The sequence below is a fragment of the Lissotriton vulgaris genome, chromosome 8 (genome assembly GCF_964263255.1).
Source record: "Lissotriton vulgaris chromosome 8, aLisVul1.2, whole genome shotgun sequence".
In the NCBI taxonomy this organism is placed as follows: Eukaryota; Metazoa; Chordata; class Amphibia; order Caudata; family Salamandridae; genus Lissotriton; species Lissotriton vulgaris.
Genome location: NC_141696.1, coordinates 545688942 through 545706312, shown reverse-complemented (window position 1 = coordinate 545706312; position 17371 = coordinate 545688942). Strand labels below are relative to the sequence as shown.

At 39.7% G+C, this 17371-nt stretch overlaps 2 non-coding genes across 2 annotated transcripts; both read left to right on the top strand.

The window, feature by feature from the left end:
- Window positions 1-1370: 1370 nt before the first annotated feature.
- TRNAV-CAC (transfer RNA valine (anticodon CAC)) lies at window positions 1371-1443 on the top strand. Its single transcript has one exon. It is a non-coding gene; the product is annotated as a tRNA-Val (tRNA).
- A 2559-nt stretch (window positions 1444-4002) lies between these two features.
- Window positions 4003-4075, top strand: TRNAV-CAC (transfer RNA valine (anticodon CAC)). Its single transcript has one exon. It is a non-coding gene; the product is annotated as a tRNA-Val (tRNA).
- The last annotated feature ends 13296 nt before the right edge of the window (window positions 4076-17371 follow it).

The following is a 17371-nucleotide window of genomic DNA, read 5'->3' as shown; positions in this document are numbered from 1 at the left end:
GGCAAGCATCACACATTGTGATGTGTTAGCTAAGAGTTCCATGTCGTTCAGACTCATATATTCCTCTGTAGTTGTACCTTGGTGATTCAACAAAATGTGGCATCATAAGCAGCATTCTACTGCCATAGACTGGGCAGAAAAAACATTTAGAATTTCACTGAAAAAGAAAAAAAGCATACTTAGGCAGAGCTTTCTGGACAGTAAGGACATTAGAGTAAGTGATGAATAAGCACTGCTTTTGTTAATTTACATAGGCAGAACAGAGACTGCTGGGAAAAGCCTGACATTAAAGGCATAGAAAATGCCTGCTTCTGGATAGAACACTAAGAAGGGTTGAAAGTTTTTTCTCTGACCCTGGCCACTCCTACAAGCAATCCTATGATAGTCAGAAGGACCCACCCTAAAAAGGAAGGGACAGCCATTTGGACCCTTTCCACCTTTTCTATATCTCACCTGATCGAGCCTGATCGAGCGCTGATTGAGCGGATTAGCACATGTACTTCTCATTTTGGGAAGGTATTGCTTAGCTTGCTACCAGCAGCTCAGTTATGTTATGATGTTAGAGGCTTGCAAGGAATGCTTTAGTCCTGCATTAGGCAGTTTTTATTGCTACTTGCATTCAAGGGAAAGATAATTAGCCAGAATCTGTGACCCAGTTATTAAGCTTGGCATTCCGATTTGCACAAAGGGAATAAGCATTTGAGAAAAAATGCAACATGTGTTTCTTATGTTGTTATGAACAGCTTTTTATTCTTTCTCTTTAGGGTCTAGCCACTGCAGAAATAGATAAATAAGTGCTGACTTCCTGTAAGACGTGTCCAATTCTGGGACAAAATAAAAGGGGACACTTATAAATGATAGTGATATCATTTGAGAAAGGGTAAGTTGACACTGAATTTCATGTGTATTCACAGACCAAGCATGAAAAAGTCCCTAGCATGATCTTCATTGCGTGCTTAGAGCTGGTATTAGCTTTTCAGAGGTGCGGGCCTTTCGAAGGCTCGTTGGTCTAGGGGTATGATTCTCGCTTTGGGTGCGAGAGGTCCCGGGTTCAAATCCCAGGGAAGCCCTTTCATTGGTGCTTTTTTAAAGTAGTATTGAAGTATGCATTTCAAAGCCAATATCAATTTTCTCTTTGCAGTAGTGGATGAATATTTGCTAGAGTCTCATGCTTTTAACCTTGCCCTGCCTGAGCAAATAGGAAACATTTCTCTTTAAGCATTTTGCAAAAATGCTGAACTTGCATGGCATATACAAGCGTTCAGCTAGGGCTGTCTGGGAAGGTTGCATGAAAGAAATCTAAAACCAGAGGCCCTTGGAATAGCCTGTTTTGAGAAGTTTCATCACAGAAGAATCAACTGTAGACATCTGTTTCTGTAGTGTAGTGGTTATCACGTTCGCCTCACACGCGAAAGGTCCCCGGTTCGAAACCGGGCAGAAATAGTTGTTATATTGTCTTGGCTGCAATGTTGAGAGGTGCCGTTTTGCCATGAAATTGTCCAGGCCCTGAAGATGGTTTCATGCAGACTCGTTCCAAGAAAGTGAATTCTCTTGAAAACACTAAAGTAATTGGCATGTGGATGTATCTGTTGATTCACAGACCTCACTTTTATAAGAGCCCTGCATTCTGTTCATTGCTCACCTAGAACATGCATTAACTTTGGGAATTGTTGGCACCAACAGGCATCTTAGTTTAGTGGAGTGTTTCTGGTGTTTAAGTGCAGAAGCCCTGGGCTCAATTCCTCGGTGACCATTCTCAAGGTGATGATACAAATGCATCGTCACCTTTACGTTTAATGTCAGAATTGTTTATTTCTATTTGGTGGTGTATGAATGCTTGCAATAGTATGTTGATTTTTTCTAGCCTTGAATGAATAAAAGCAAATCACTCCTCTTTATGTATTTTTCTAATACATTGATATTTGCATCTCCTTTCCTAGCCTGCATATTTCACTATCTTACAGGCTGTATATAATAAGTATCAATTCAGGGGCCCTTCTTCTACTCAATTCACAACTGTTCTATCCCGGCATTGATAAGCAATCTACATCTGCTTCTGTTGTGTATTGGTTATCATGTTTACCTGACGTGTGAAAGCCCCATGTTTGACAGTGCGCGTTAATAAAGAGACCAATGATTTTTATTAAAAGTTGTCATGTGTTTTTGTTACCTTGCACCGGCCAAAAAGTGCCGGAAATGACTTCATTTGCAGTCACTTGAAAAGTAGGGATTCTCAAATAAATGGTAAGAGGTTGGAACAAATCTAAAGGAATGCATGGCATATCTATATGTATGTGTACGCAGGTATCCATATATAAAGATAGATAGATAGATAGATAGATAGATAGATAGATAGATAGATAGATAGATAGATAGATAGATAGATAGATAGATAGATAGATAGATAGATAGATAGATAGATAGATAGATAGATAGATAGATAGATAGATAGATAGATAGATAGATAGATAGATAGATAGATAGATAGATAGATAGATAGATAGATAGATAGATATTGGGAGAGAGAGAGCGTTAATATAAACTGAGACTTTATTTTCCATCAAGCTGTCTTTCCTTTCCTTCAGGAGCAGAATGTTCTGATCATCAGCGCTCCAGAATCTAGTGCTTGGTTGGCAAGCATCACACATTGTGATGTGTTAGCTAAGAGTTCCATGTCGTTCAGACTCATATATTCCTCTGTAGTTGTACCTTGGTGATTCAACAAAATGTGGCATCATAAGCAGCATTCTACTGCCATAGACTGGGCAGAAAAATCATTTAGAATTTCACTGAAAAAGAAAAAAAGCATACTTAGGCAGAGCTTTCTGGACAGTAAGGACATTAGAGTAAGTGATGAATAAGCACTGCTTTTGTTAATTTACATAGGCAGAACAGAGACTGCTGGGAAAAGCCTGACATTAAAGGCATAGAAAATGCCTGCTTCTGGATAGAACACTAAGAAGGGTTGAAAGTTTTTTCTCTGACCCTGGCCACTCCTACAAGCAATCCTATGATAGTCAGAAGGACCCACCCTAAAAAGGAAGGGACAGCCATTTGGACCCTTTCCACCTTTTCTATATCTCACCTGATCGAGCCTGATCGAGCGCTGATTGAGCGGATTAGCACATGTACTTCTCATTTTGGGAAGGTATTGCTTAGCTTGCTACCAGCAGCTCAGTTATGTTATGATGTTAGAGGCTTGCAAGGAATGCTTTAGTCCTGCATTAGGCAGTTTTTATTGCTACTTGCATTCAAGGGAAAGATAATTAGCCAGAATCTGTGACCCAGTTATTAAGCTTGGCATTCCGATTTGCACAAAGGGAATAAGCATTTGAGAAAAAATGCAACATGTGTTTCTTATGTTGTTATGAACAGCTTTTTATTCTTTCTCTTTAGGGTCTAGCCACTGCAGAAATAGATAAATAAGTGCTGACTTCCTGTAAGACGTGTCCAATTCTGGGACAAAATAAAAGGGGACACTTATAAATGATAGTGATATCATTTGAGAAAGGGTAAGTTGACACTGAATTTCATGTGTATTCACAGACCAAGCATGAAAAAGTCCCTAGCATGATCTTCATTGCGTGCTTAGAGCTGGTATTAGCTTTTCAGAGGTGCGGGCCTTTCGAAGGCTCGTTGGTCTAGGGGTATGATTCTCGCTTTGGGTGCGAGAGGTCCCGGGTTCAAATCCCAGGGAAGCCCTTTCATTGGTGCTTTTTTAAAGTAGTATTGAAGTATGCATTTCAAAGCCAATATCAATTTTCTCTTTGCAGTAGTGGATGAATATTTGCTAGAGTCTCATGCTTTTAACCTTGCCCTGCCTGAGCAAATAGGAAACATTTCTCTTTAAGCATTTTGCAAAAATGCTGAACTTGCATGGCATATACAAGCGTTCAGCTAGGGCTGTCTGGGAAGGTTGCATGAAAGAAATCTAAAACCAGAGGCCCTTGGAATAGCCTGTTTTGAGAAGTTTCATCACAGAAGAATCAACTGTAGACATCTGTTTCTGTAGTGTAGTGGTTATCACGTTCGCCTCACACGCGAAAGGTCCCCGGTTCGAAACCAGGCAGAAACAGTTGTTATATTGTCTTGGCTGCAATGTTGAGAGGTGCTGTTTTGCCATGAAATTGTCCAGGCCCTGAAGATGGTTTCATGCAGACTCGTTCCAAGAAAGTGAATTCTCTTGAAAACACTAAAGTAATTGGCATGTGGATGTATCTGTTGATTCACAGACCTCACTTTTATAAGAGCCCTGCATTCTGTTCATTGCTCACCTAGAACATGCATTAACTTTGGGAATTGTTGGCACCAACAGGCATCTTAGTTTAGTGGAGTGTTTCTGGTGTTTAAGTGCAGAAGCCCTGGGCTTAATTCCTCGGTGACCCTTCTCAAGGTGATGATACAAATGCATCGTCACCTTTACGTTTAATGTCAGAATTGTTTATTTCTATTTGGTGGTGTATGAATGCTTGCAATAGTATGTTGATTTTTTCTAGCCTTGAATGAATAAAAGCAAATCACTCCTCTTTATGTATTTTTCTTTTTTTTTTTTTTTTAAGTTTGAAGTTTATTAAGGAATGAGAATAGCAAAGCAGTACAGTAGTACAGGAAAAAACAATCATAAGTTATAAAAACACAACTTTTTCTCTTACATTACAGTGGAATTATTCATGAAAAATAACGTAAAGAAAACAATTTATATTGAAGAGATGCAAGAATATTGAGGGGAAGGGAAAATCATTAAAAGTAAAAATCATAGAAATAACAATAAGAAAACATAATGTGCATCGATAGATTCATATATATTAAGACTAAACATTCATGGTGGTTTTTGGACTTCGACATTGCGTAATGGAGAAATGGGAGGTGGTCTGGAGATCTGGGATAGGTATTCGGTAAGGGGTATCCATAGTAGGTCACGTTGAATTGCTAGGGAAATAGGGGATACAAAATTTGTGTCTAGACGATGGTTAAAACACACTGCGTTCCACCATGCAGTGAAGGAAACATCATTAGCCTGTTTCCAATGTGATGTAATATGATGAAAGGCTATGGCAATCAGGAGGTCCAGTAGTTTGAGTTTGAGGTGAGATCCAGGAAGATCAGGGGAAAGGGAACCCAGAAAAATATGAAGGATGGAAAAGGGATGAGTGATATTGAAGAGTTTTTGGATTTGAGACCAAACTAAATGCCAGAAATGGAGAATGGGAGGGCATTCAAAGAGCATGTGTTTCAAATCAGCAATAGGACAAGAACATGACCAACAGGTGGAGGGAGTGTCTGATGAGAAAGATGACAAAATAGAGGGAGTGTATAATGTACGATTGTATATAAAAAATAAGGTTTGGGTAGTATTAGCAGCTCTAGATGTTTTGTGAATTTTAGACCAAATCTTATCCCAAAAAATAGGGAGCCACTCTTGAGACAAGTCTTCTTCCCAAGCCAGCTCAACCTTAGATTTAGAGCGTTCAGTCGACGATTGTAGAGTTTTATATAGAAAAGAAGCAGAGGGAGATTGGTCAAGGGCATTAGAGATGGAAAGATGAGGTATAGGAATAGAATTGGTGGAGGGAAGATCGGAGAGATATTGGAGAAGGGAAGGAATCAGCGATAAATATTGTTTACGAGAAGAGGAAGGTAGTGAAAATTGTTCTTGAAGAAGGTGAAAGGGGAGAGGATCGGTATCAGAAAGAAGTTGAGAAATCCATTTTAAACCACGAGAGTGCCAAGATTTCCAATAGAGAGAGCGGTTGCGAATTTGAAGATGTTTGTTATGCCAAATAGGTTGAGTGTGAAGAGAAGAAGTAGAAGGATAAGAAGATAATAAGTAGGGCTGGAGAAGGGAGCGAGTGCGAGAAATTATAGGGGACCGAAGAGAAGAAACATTAGAGGAAAAGGAAAGAACTTCATTGAAGTCATAGGGATGGAGGAAGGATGATTCTAGCGTAAGCCATAGTGGAGGATAGTACGAAAGATCTGAAGTGAGCCAGCGTAGAGCTTGTTTTAAAGAAAAGGCATTATGATATGCTTTAAAATTGGGGAATTTGACCCCACCCATAGATTTGTCTCTCTTCAAAACTGAAAGAGCTATTCGAGATCTTTTTCCTTTCCATAAAAATTTCAACAAAATAGAATCTATGGACTTGAAGTAATGATTTGGGATATGAATGGGAGTCATAGAAATGGTGTATAAAACCAAAGGCGCCAGCATCATTTTTATGGAGTCCAATCGTCCCCACCAAGAAAGAAAGAGAGGATTCCAACGTGTGGTGGAATTGGTGATCTTAGTAGAAAGAGAATCAAAGTTAAATTTGAGGGTATCAGAAAGGCGAGGGGCGAACCAGACACCCAAATATTTAATCTTAGAAGGTTGCCAGGAGAAACCAGAGGTGTCGAATAGATGTTTGAGGCATAATGGGTTCAGGGGGAGTATTTCACATTTGTCCGTATTTAGTTTATAACCAGATACAATGGAGAAGGCAGATACTTGATTGAGGAAGGAAGGTAGAGTTGTTTGAGGGTCGGAGCAGTAAAATAAAATATCATCCGCGTAGACCGATAATTTGATCTGTTGTTGGGGGCCATATTGAAAACCAGAAATGTGTTCATCTCGTCTAATTTTAGTTAAGAAGGGTTCTAAAGCTAGGATAAATAAAAGAGGAGATAGAGGGCATCCTTGACGAACCCCTCTTCGAAGAGGGAAATAATCAGAAGAAATACCGTTGGCAAAGATGGAGGCATGGGGGCTGGAATAAAGTAAAGAAATGAGAGAGATGAATTTAGGTGGAAAACCAAACCAACGAAGAGCTTGAAACATAAAATCCCATCCTATTCTATCAAAGGCCTTTTCGGCATCGAGAGAGATGGCAGCCAAAGGAGATGGAAGAGAGGACGCTTTATTTAAAATGTTAAAGAAAACACGAGAATTGTCGGACGACAAGCGACCTTTAACGAAACCGGATTGTTCCGGACCGATAAGTTCTGGTAATAGAGGGTCGAGTCTAAGGGCTATAATTTTGGCGAAGATTTTATAATCAGTGTTTACCAGAGAGATTGGACGATAATTTTTACATAACGTATGATCTTTATCTGGCTTGGGTATGAGACAAATTAACGCTTCCTGAAAAGATCCCTGAGAAGATCCAGATTGGACAAAGGACTGAAATAATAGTAAAAGCTTAGGGAGGAGAAGGGAAGAGAAATGATTGTAAAACTCAATAGTAAAACCGTCCGGCCCTGGAGCTTTGCCTTTTCGGAGAATGGAAACCGCATGCGAAATTTCAGAGGGGGAAATATCCAGCTCCAAGGATTGAAAATCTACATGAGAAGATTGAGGGGAGGGGATATCTTGGAAATATGATAAAAGGTCATCAGGGGCAGGGCTAGACTCAGGAGTGTATAAAGTTTGGTAAAATGAGACAAACTGAGCTAATATATCTTTGTCTTTGAACAGAGAAACACCGGCTGAATCCAGCAAGGACTCAATCTTTGTTCTTTCTTTGCGTATTTTTAGGTAGTTAGCTAGAAGTTTACCCATTTTGTTTTGACCTCCATAATAGCGGGAGTTACATTTAAGAAGAGAGTTGGAAGCTGCGTTAGTAGTAAACCTATTGAATTCAATTTTGGCAGAGATAAGTTCACGAAGTGAAGATTCAGAGGTAGAATTATAATATGTATATTCTAGTTTCTTTATTTTATCCAAAATTTGAGTTGACTTGAGAATCGACTGTTTTTTCTTTTGAGAGACAAAATTAATGATAAATCCTCTAGCAGCTGCTTTGAAAGAGTCCCAAACATTGACAAAGGAAGACTCAGGGAGGTGATTTAGTGTAAAAAATTCAGAGGCAAACTCTATAAATTTAGTGGTGAAAATGGGGTCTAAAAGTAGAGAATTATTGAATCTCCAACGTCCCGAATGAGGGGAGAAGGGAATGAGGTCAATATCAACAAAAACGGGGGCATGGTCTGAAATTAGAATGGAACCTATTTCTGAATGAGTGACGAGTTGTGCTAGGGATTTACTGAGAAACAAATAATCTATACGAGATTGAGAATGATGGGTGGGGGAATAAAACGTGTATTCTTTAAGGTCAGGGTTACATAATCTCCAAATGTCAACTAGAGCAAAGTTTTGAATCGAGGAACTAAACTGGGAATGCATCTTGGAAGGGATAAATTTTACTTTGGAATTTCTATCAAGGAAAGGGTCTAGGACTTGGTTGCAATCACCACCGAAAATAACATATTGTTCATTAAGAGTAACTAATTTATCAGAAATAGCAGGCCAAAACAATTTATCAACACCTGTAGGAGCGTAAACATTAAAGATAACAATAGGTATTTTATCAATAAGGAGCTTAGTAATAACCCAACGTCCACTATCATCATGTTCTTGAGTAACAACAGAAACATTTAACTTCTTATGACATAAAATAACAGTACCATTTTTCTTACCTAAAGCAGGAGAATGGAAAACATGTCCTACCCAGCATCTTTTAAGTTTAGTAGCTTCTGCATCAGAAAGGTGGGATTCTTGTAGTAGAGCTACATCGGCCTTGAGCCTAGCCAAGTGGGTGAGGACGCGCTGACGTTTAATGGGGTTATTTAACCCTTTAACATTCCAAGTAACTACTCGGAATTTACAAGATTAGTAAAATGATATGAGGTAAGATATAGTAAGAGATAAGGGAAAATGTGAAGTAAGGTAAAGTAAAAATGCGAAAAATATGAGATATAAGAGAAAAAGAGCAAGAGAGAATATAGATGATAAAGTAGAGGAATAAAGAGAAAGAATTGAGTAAGGAAAGAGAAGAAAGAAGTAATAGAAAAGAGATAGCGATGAGGACAGAGAGAAGCAACATCGTAACTAACAACGAATAAATCAAGAGAGTTGAGGGATGACGACGCCAGAAGAGGACGACATCAACAACGGAAACTCACATCGTCGAACACCGTAGGAACCAGCGAAGGAACAAATGAATGGAAGCACGGATACACCGGGATGGAGAGACATAAGGTTGGGATCTGTGAAGAGATAAAAATTGGAAAGAACATTAGGCGTACATATGAAGAATGAGAGAAGAAGAGTACCGGAGAAATTGAACAACGAGGGCAGGATGTAGAAATATAGGAGGCAATCAGTAAAATACAAACATTAGAAACAAGAAACGACAAAGGACTTGGAGGGAGACAAGTCTAGAGAGCAAGGTAAAACAGAGATGGTTAAACAGGTCTTGCAGTGTCCATGTTAACAGTCTCATGACGACGAAGAAATTCCTCCAGGACGAGTGGATCTTCGAAAGTGGTTGTTCTGTCTTTGTAGGTCACTTTGAAGAGGCATGGATGAAGCAGTCCATAACGAGCGCCAAGATCTCTCAAACGCGGTCTTAAATCAAGGAATTGCTTTCGACGATCAGCTGTGACTTTAGCAACGTCTTGAGATAAGTATAGCCTGCGACCCTCCCACATAATTTGTTTTTTAGTCTTTGCTGCTGATAATACTTGGAGAAGATCTGTGTATTGGAGGAACAGCATGATGACTCCTCTGGGCTTGGTGGAGACTTTAGGGCCAAGACGGTGCGCACGTTGAATATTAAGAGAGGTGGAAGAAGGAAGGTCCAAAATTTTTGGCAAAAATGTTTGGAAGAAAGCTGTTGGATCGGATCCTTCTGTAAGTTCCGGAAGATTATAAAGGCGGAGGTTATTCCTTCTATTACGATTTTCCAACTCTTCCGACTGTCGTATCAAGATTGAAATATCCTTTTCCAAAAGTGTAATTTTTGCACAGGAGGTTTGAAGAGAATCTGTAGATTGTTCCACCAGTAAAACCCTTGATTCCAGAGTAGACCATTTGTCGTGAAGGAATTGTAAAGTTTTAGTTGTTTCAGCCATGAAGGGTTTGAGTGCACGAAGTTCCTCCAGAATAAGATCCATTGACGCAGAATGCGCTGAGGAATCCGGAGATGGAGGGTCTTTTTTCAGACGTTTGATTGAAGCAGGTTGAAGAGGCTTATTAGGTGTAGCCGATTTAGGAATTGCGCCTTGAGCTGTGGACGGTTTAACAGGAACAGAGTCATCCATGACGTGAGACGCAGAGTCAGAGTCTGAGGAAAGCTGTGGTTTAGCTTTGGGGGCTGTAAGCTTGAGTTGTCGAAGCTTCCCCATAAATAACGGGAAAAAGAAGTGTATTAAGACCACAACTTGCGTAGGAGTGCAGAAAATAAGCACAAAAAATTTTTATATTGCCTTCTCAAAGAAATAAGGAAGATTATATAGAAAAAATATCACCTCATGTCAAGGAAAGCGCATAATGAAATGGTGGCTGAACTGCAGAGTCAATGTAGGGCAATGCGACAGAATATTGTGTAAAGGAAGTTCACATACATGAGGAACTAGCATTCAGTTAGGAGAGAAGAAAATACCTCATCGTTTTCTGTCACAGAGCTAGTAAATACACTTTACAAATGAGGTGGCAAAGTGGTGAAGAGGAGGCAAGAAAAGCAAGAGTCCGGTGCTTGTAATAACCGCGTTGCATTCATGGCAGTGAAAAAGCGGCGTTTTGAGGAAAGGAGCGTTGCGCACTTAGAGTGGCGAAAATGGCGGCCGCTGACGAGCGAAGCGCGTCGCAGATGTTATAATCTGACACCGCCGGTTGCGAGGAGAGCAGATTAGTTCCCCCTGCTCACCTCATGTTCCGGCGGCGGATTCCAGCGACAGCGCTCGCATTTGGTCAGGAAACGCGGAGAAAATCGCCGGGTCCGGTGGACGACTGACGGAGCTCCGAGATCAGTCCGCCATCTTGTACGGCGTTCAAGCCACGCCCCCCTATGTATTTTTCTAATACATTGATATTTGCATCTCCTTTCCTAGCCTGCATATTTCACTATCTTACAGGCTGTATATAATAAGTATCAATTCAGGGGCCCTTCTTCTACTCAATTCACAACTGTTCTATCCCGGCATTGATAAGCAATCTACATCTGCTTCTGTTGTGTATTGGTTATCATGTTTACCTGACGTGTGAAAGCCCCATGTTTGACAGTGCGCGTTAATAAAGAGACCAATGATTTTTATTAAAAGTTGTCATGTGTTTTTGTTACCTTGCACCGGCCAAAAAGTGCCGGAAATGACTTCATTTGCAGTCACTTGAAAAGTAGGGATTCTCAAATAAATGGTAAGAGGTTGGAACAAATCTAAAGGAATGCATGGCATATCTATATGTATGTGTACGCAGGTATCCATATATAAAGATAGATAGATAGATAGATAGATAGATAGATAGATAGATAGATAGATAGATAGATAGATAGATAGATAGATAGATAGATAGATAGATAGATAGATAGATAGATAGATAGATAGATAGATAGATAGATAGATAGATATGTAGATAGATAGATATTGGGAGAGAGAGAGCGTTAATATAAACTGAGACTTTATTTTCCATCAAGCTGTCTTTCCTTTCCTTCAGGAGCAGAATGTTCTGATCATCAGCGCTCCAGAATCTAGTGCTTGGTTGGCAAGCATCACACATTGTGATGTGTTAGCTAAGAGTTCCATGTCGTTCAGACTCATATATTCCTCTGTAGTTGTACCTTGGTGATTCAACAAAATGTGGCATCATAAGCAGCATTCTACTGCCATAGACTGGGCAGAAAAAACATTTAGAATTTCACTGAAAAAGAAAAAAAGCATACTTAGGCAGAGATTTTTAGACAGTAAGTACATTAGAGTAAGTGATGAATAAGCACTGCTTTAGTTAATTTACATAGGCAGAACAGAGACTGCTGGGAAAAGCCTGAAATTAAAGGCACAGAAAATGCCTGCTTCTGGATAGAATACTAAGAAGGGTTGAAAGTTTTTTCTCTGACCCTGGCCACTCTTACAAGCAATCCTATGATAGTCAGAAGGACCCACCCTAAAAAGGAAGGGACAGCCATTTGGACCCTTTCCACCTTTTCTATATCTCGCCTGATCGAGCCTGATTGAGCGCTGATTGAGCGGATTAGCACATGTACTTCTCATTTTGGGAAGGTATTGCTTAGCTTGCTACCAGCAGCTCAGTTATGTTATGATGTTAGAGGCTTGCAAGGAATGCTTTAGTCCTGCATTAGGCAGTTTTTATTGCTACTTGCATTCAAGGGAAAGATAATTAGCCAGAATCTGTGGCCCAGTTATTCAGCTTGGCATTCCGATTTGCACAAAGGGAATAAGCATTTGAGAAGAAATGCAACATGTGTTTCTTATGTTGTTATGAACAGCTTTTTATTCTTTCTCTTTAGGGTCTAGCCACTGCAGAAATAGATAAATAACTGCTGACTTCCTGTAAGACGTGTCCAATTCTGGGACAAAATAAAAGGGGACACTTATAAATGATAGTGATATCATTTGAGAAAGGGTAAGTTGACACTGAATTTCATGTGTATTCACAGACCAAGCATGAAAAAGTCCCTAGCATGATCTTCATTGCGTGCTTAGAGCTGGTATTAGCTTTTCAGAGGTGCGGGCCTTTCGAAGGCTCGTTGGTCTAGGGGTATGATTCTCACTTTGGGTGCGAGAGGTCCCGGGTTCAAATCCCAGACGAGCCCTTTCATTGGTGCTTTTTTAAAGTAGTATTGAAGTATGCATTTCAAAGCCAATATCAATTTTCTCTTTGCAGTAGTGGATAAATATTTGCTAGAGTCTCATGCTTTTAACCTTGCCCTGCCTGAGCAAATAGGAAACATTTCTCTTTAAGCATTTTGCAAAAATGCTGAACTTGCATGGCATATACAAGCGTTCAGCTAGGGCTGTCTGGGAAGGTTGCATGAAAGAAATCTAAAACCAGAGGCCCTTGGAATAGCCTGTTTTGAGAAGTTTCATCACAGAAGAATCAACTGTAGACATCTGTTTCTGTAGTGTAGTGGTTATCACATTCGCCTCACACGCGAGAGGTCCCCGGTTCGAAACCAGGCAGAAACAGTTGTTATATTGTCTTGGCTGCAATGTTGAGAGGTGCCGTTTTGCCATGAAATTGTCCAGGCCCTGAAGATGGTTTCATGCAGACTCGTTCCAAGAAAATGAATTCTCTTGAAAACACTAAAGTAATAGGCATGTGGATGTATCTGTTGATTCACAGACCTCGCTTTCATAAGAGCCCTGCATTCTGTTCATTGCTCACCTAGAACATGCATTAACTTTGGGAATTGTTGGCACCAACAGGCATCTTAGTTTAGTGGAGTGTTTCTGGTGTTTAAGTGCAGAAGCCCTGGGCTCAATTCCTCGGTGACCCTTCTCAAGGTGATGATACAAATGCATCGTCACCTTTACGTTTAATGTCAGAATTGTTTATTTCTATTTGGTGGTGTATGAATGCTTGCAATAGTATGTTGATTTTTTCTAGCCTTGAATGAATAAAAGCAAATCACTCCTCTTTATGTATTTTTCTAATACATTGATATTTGCATCTCCTTTCCTAGCCTGCATATTTCACTATCTTACAGGCTGTATATAATAAGTATCAATTCAGGGGCCCTTCTTCTACTCAATTCACAACTGTTCTATCCCGGCATTGATAAGCAATCTACATCTGCTTCTGTTGTGTATTGGTTATCATGTTTACCTGACGTGTGAAAGCCCCATGTTTGACAGTGCGCGTTAATAAAGAGACCAATGATTTTTATTAAAAGTTGTCATGTGTTTTTGTTACCTTGCACCGGCCAAAAAGTGCCGGAAATGACTTCATTTGCAGTCACTTGAAAAGTAGGGATTCTCAAACAAATGGTAAGAGGTTGGAACAAATCTAAAGGAATGCATGGCATATCTATATGTATGTGTACGCAGGTATCCATATATAAAGATAGATAGATAGATAGATAGATAGATAGATAGATAGATAGATAGATAGATAGATAGATAGATAGATAGATAGATAGATAGATAGATAGATAGATAGATAGATAGATAGATAGATAGATAGATAGATAGATAGATAGATAGATAGATAGATAGATAGATAGATAGATAGATAGATAGATAGATATTGGGAGAGAGAGAGCGTTAATATAAACTGAGACTTTATTTTCCATCAAGCTGTCTTTCCTTTCCTTCAGGAGCAGAATGTTCTGATCATCAGCGCTCCAGAATCTAGTGCTTGGTTGGCAAGCATCACACATTGTGATGTGTTAGCTAAGAGTTCCATGTCGTTCAGACTCATATATTCCTCTGTAGTTGTACCTTGGTGATTCAACAAAATGTGGCATCATAAGCAGCATTCTACTGCCATAGACTGGGCAGAAAAAACATTTAGAATTTCACTGAAAAAGAAAAAAAGCATACTTAGGCAGAGCTTTCTGGACAGTAAGGACATTAGAGTAAGTGATGAATAAGCACTGCTTTTGTTAATTTACATAGGCAGAACAGAGACTGCTGGGAAAAGCCTGACATTAAAGGCATAGAAAATGCCTGCTTCTGGATAGAACACTAAGAAGGGTTGAAAGTTTTTTCTCTGACCCTGGCCACTCCTACAAGCAATCCTATGATAGTCAGAAGGACCCACCCTAAAAAGGAAGGGACAGCCATTTGGACCCTTTCCACCTTTTCTATATCTCACCTGATCGAGCCTGATCGAGCGCTGATTGAGCGGATTAGCACATGTACTTCTCATTTTGGGAAGGTATTGCTTAGCTTGCTACCAGCAGCTCAGTTATGTTATGATGTTAGAGGCTTGCAAGGAATGCTTTAGTCCTGCATTAGGCAGTTTTTATTGCTACTTGCATTCAAGGGAAAGATAATTAGCCAGAATCTGTGGCCCAGTTATTCAGCTTGGCATTCCGATTTGCACAAAGGGAATAAGCATTTGAGAAGAAATGCAACATGTGTTTCTTATGTTGTTATGAACAGCTTTTTATTCTTTCTCTTTAGGGTCTAGCCACTGCAGAAATAGATAAATAAGTGCTGACTTCCTGTAAGACGTGTCCAATTCTGGGACAAAATAAAAGGGGACACTTATAAATGATAGTGATATCATTTGAGAAAGGGTAAGTTGACACTGAATTTCATGTGTATTCACAGACCAAGCATGAAAAAGTCCCTAGCATGATCTTCATTGCGTGCTTAGAGCTGGTATTAGCTTTTCAGAGGTGCGGGCCTTTCGAAGGCTCGTTGGTCTAGGGGTATGATTCTCACTTTGGGTGCGAGAGGTCCCGGGTTCAAATCCCAGACGAGCCCTTTCATTGGTGCTTTTTTAAAGTAGTATTGAAGTATGCATTTCAAAGCCAATATCAATTTTCTCTTTGCAGTAGTGGATGAATATTTGCTAGAGTCTCATGCTTTTAACCTTGCCCTGCCTGAGCAAATAGGAAACATTTCTCTTTAAGCATTTTGCAAAAATGCTGAACTTGCATGGCATATACAAGCGTTCAGCTAGGGCTGTCTGGGAAGGTTGCATGAAAGAAATCTAAAACCAGAGGCCCTTGGAATAGCCTGTTTTGAGAAGTTTCATCACAGAAGAATCAACTGTAGACATCTGTTTCTGTAGTGTAGTGGTTATCACATTCGCCTCACACGCGAGAGGTCCCCGTTTCGAAACCAGGCAGAAACAGTTGTTATATTGTCTTGGCTGCAATGTTGAGAGGTGCCGTTTTGCCATGAAATTGTCCAGGCCCTGAAGATGGTTTCATGCAGACTCGTTCCAAGAAAATGAATTCTCTTGAAAACACTAAAGTAATAGGCATGTGGATGTATCTGTTGATTCACAGACCTCGCTTTCATAAGAGCCCTGCATTCTGTTCATTGCTCACCTAGAACATGCATTAACTTTGGGAATTGTTGGCACCAACAGGCATCTTAGTTTAGTGGAGTGTTTCTGGTGTTTAAGTGCAGAAGCCCTGGGCTCAATTCCTCGGTGACCCTTCTCAAGGTGATGATACAAATGCATCGTCACCTTTACGTTTAATGTCAGAATTGTTTATTTCTATTTGGTGGTGTATGAATGCTTGCAATAGTATGTTGATTTTTTCTAGCCTTGAATGAATAAAAGCAAATCACTCCTCTTTATGTATTTTTCTAATACATTGATATTTGCATCTCCTTTCCTAGCCTGCATATTTCACTATCTTACAGGCTGTATATAATAAGTATCAATTCAGGGGCCCTTCTTCTACTCAATTCACAACTGTTCTATCCCGGCATTGATAAGCAATCTACATCTGCTTCTGTTGTGTATTGGTTATCATGTTTACCTGACGTGTGAAAGCCCCATGTTTGACAGTGCGCGTTAATAAAGAGACCAATGATTTTTATTAAAAGTTGTCATGTGTTTTTGTTACCTTGCACCGGCCAAAAAGTGCCGGAAATGACTTCATTTGCAGTCACTTGAAAAGTAGGGATTCTCAAACAAATGGTAAGAGGTTGGAACAAATCTAAAGGAATGCATGGCATATCTATATGTATGTGTACGCAGGTATCCATATATAAAGATAGATAGATAGATAGATAGATAGATAGATAGATAGATAGATAGATAGATAGATAGATAGATAGATAGATAGATAGATAGATAGATAGATAGATAGATAGATAGATAGATAGATAGATAGATAGATAGATAGATAGATAGATAGATAGATAGATAGATAGATAGATATTGGGAGAGAGAGAGCGTTAATATAAACTGAGACTTTATTTTCCATCAAGCTGTCTTTCCTTTCCTTCAGGAGCAGAATGTTCTGATCATCAGCGCTCCAGAATCTAGTGCTTGGTTGGCAAGCATCACACATTGTGATGTGTTAGCTAAGAGTTCCATGTCGTTCAGACTCATATATTCCTCTGTAGTTGTACCTTGGTGATTCAACAAAATGTGGCATCATAAGCAGCATTCTACTGCCATAGACTGGGCAGAAAAAACATTTAGAATTTCACTGAAAAAGAAAAAAAGCATACTTAGGCAGAGCTTTCTGGACAGTAAGGACATTAGAGTAAGTGATGAATAAGCACTGCTTTTGTTAATTTACATAGGCAGAACAGAGACTGCTGGGAAAAGCCTGACATTAAAGGCATAGAAAATGCCTGCTTCTGGATAGAACACTAAGAAGGGTTGAAAGTTTTTTCTCTGACCCTGGCCACTCCTACAAGCAATCCTATGATAGTCAGAAGGACCCACCCTAAAAAGGAAGGGACAGCCATTTGGACCCTTTCCACCTTTTCTATATCTCACCTGATCGAGCCTGATCGAGCGCTGATTGAGCGGATTAGCACATGTACTTCTCATTTTGGGAAGGTATTGCTTAGCTTGCTACCAGCAGCTCAGTTATGTTATGATGTTAGAGGCTTGCAAGGAATGCTTTAGTCCTGCATTAGGCAGTTTTTATTGCTACTTGCATTCAAGGGAAAG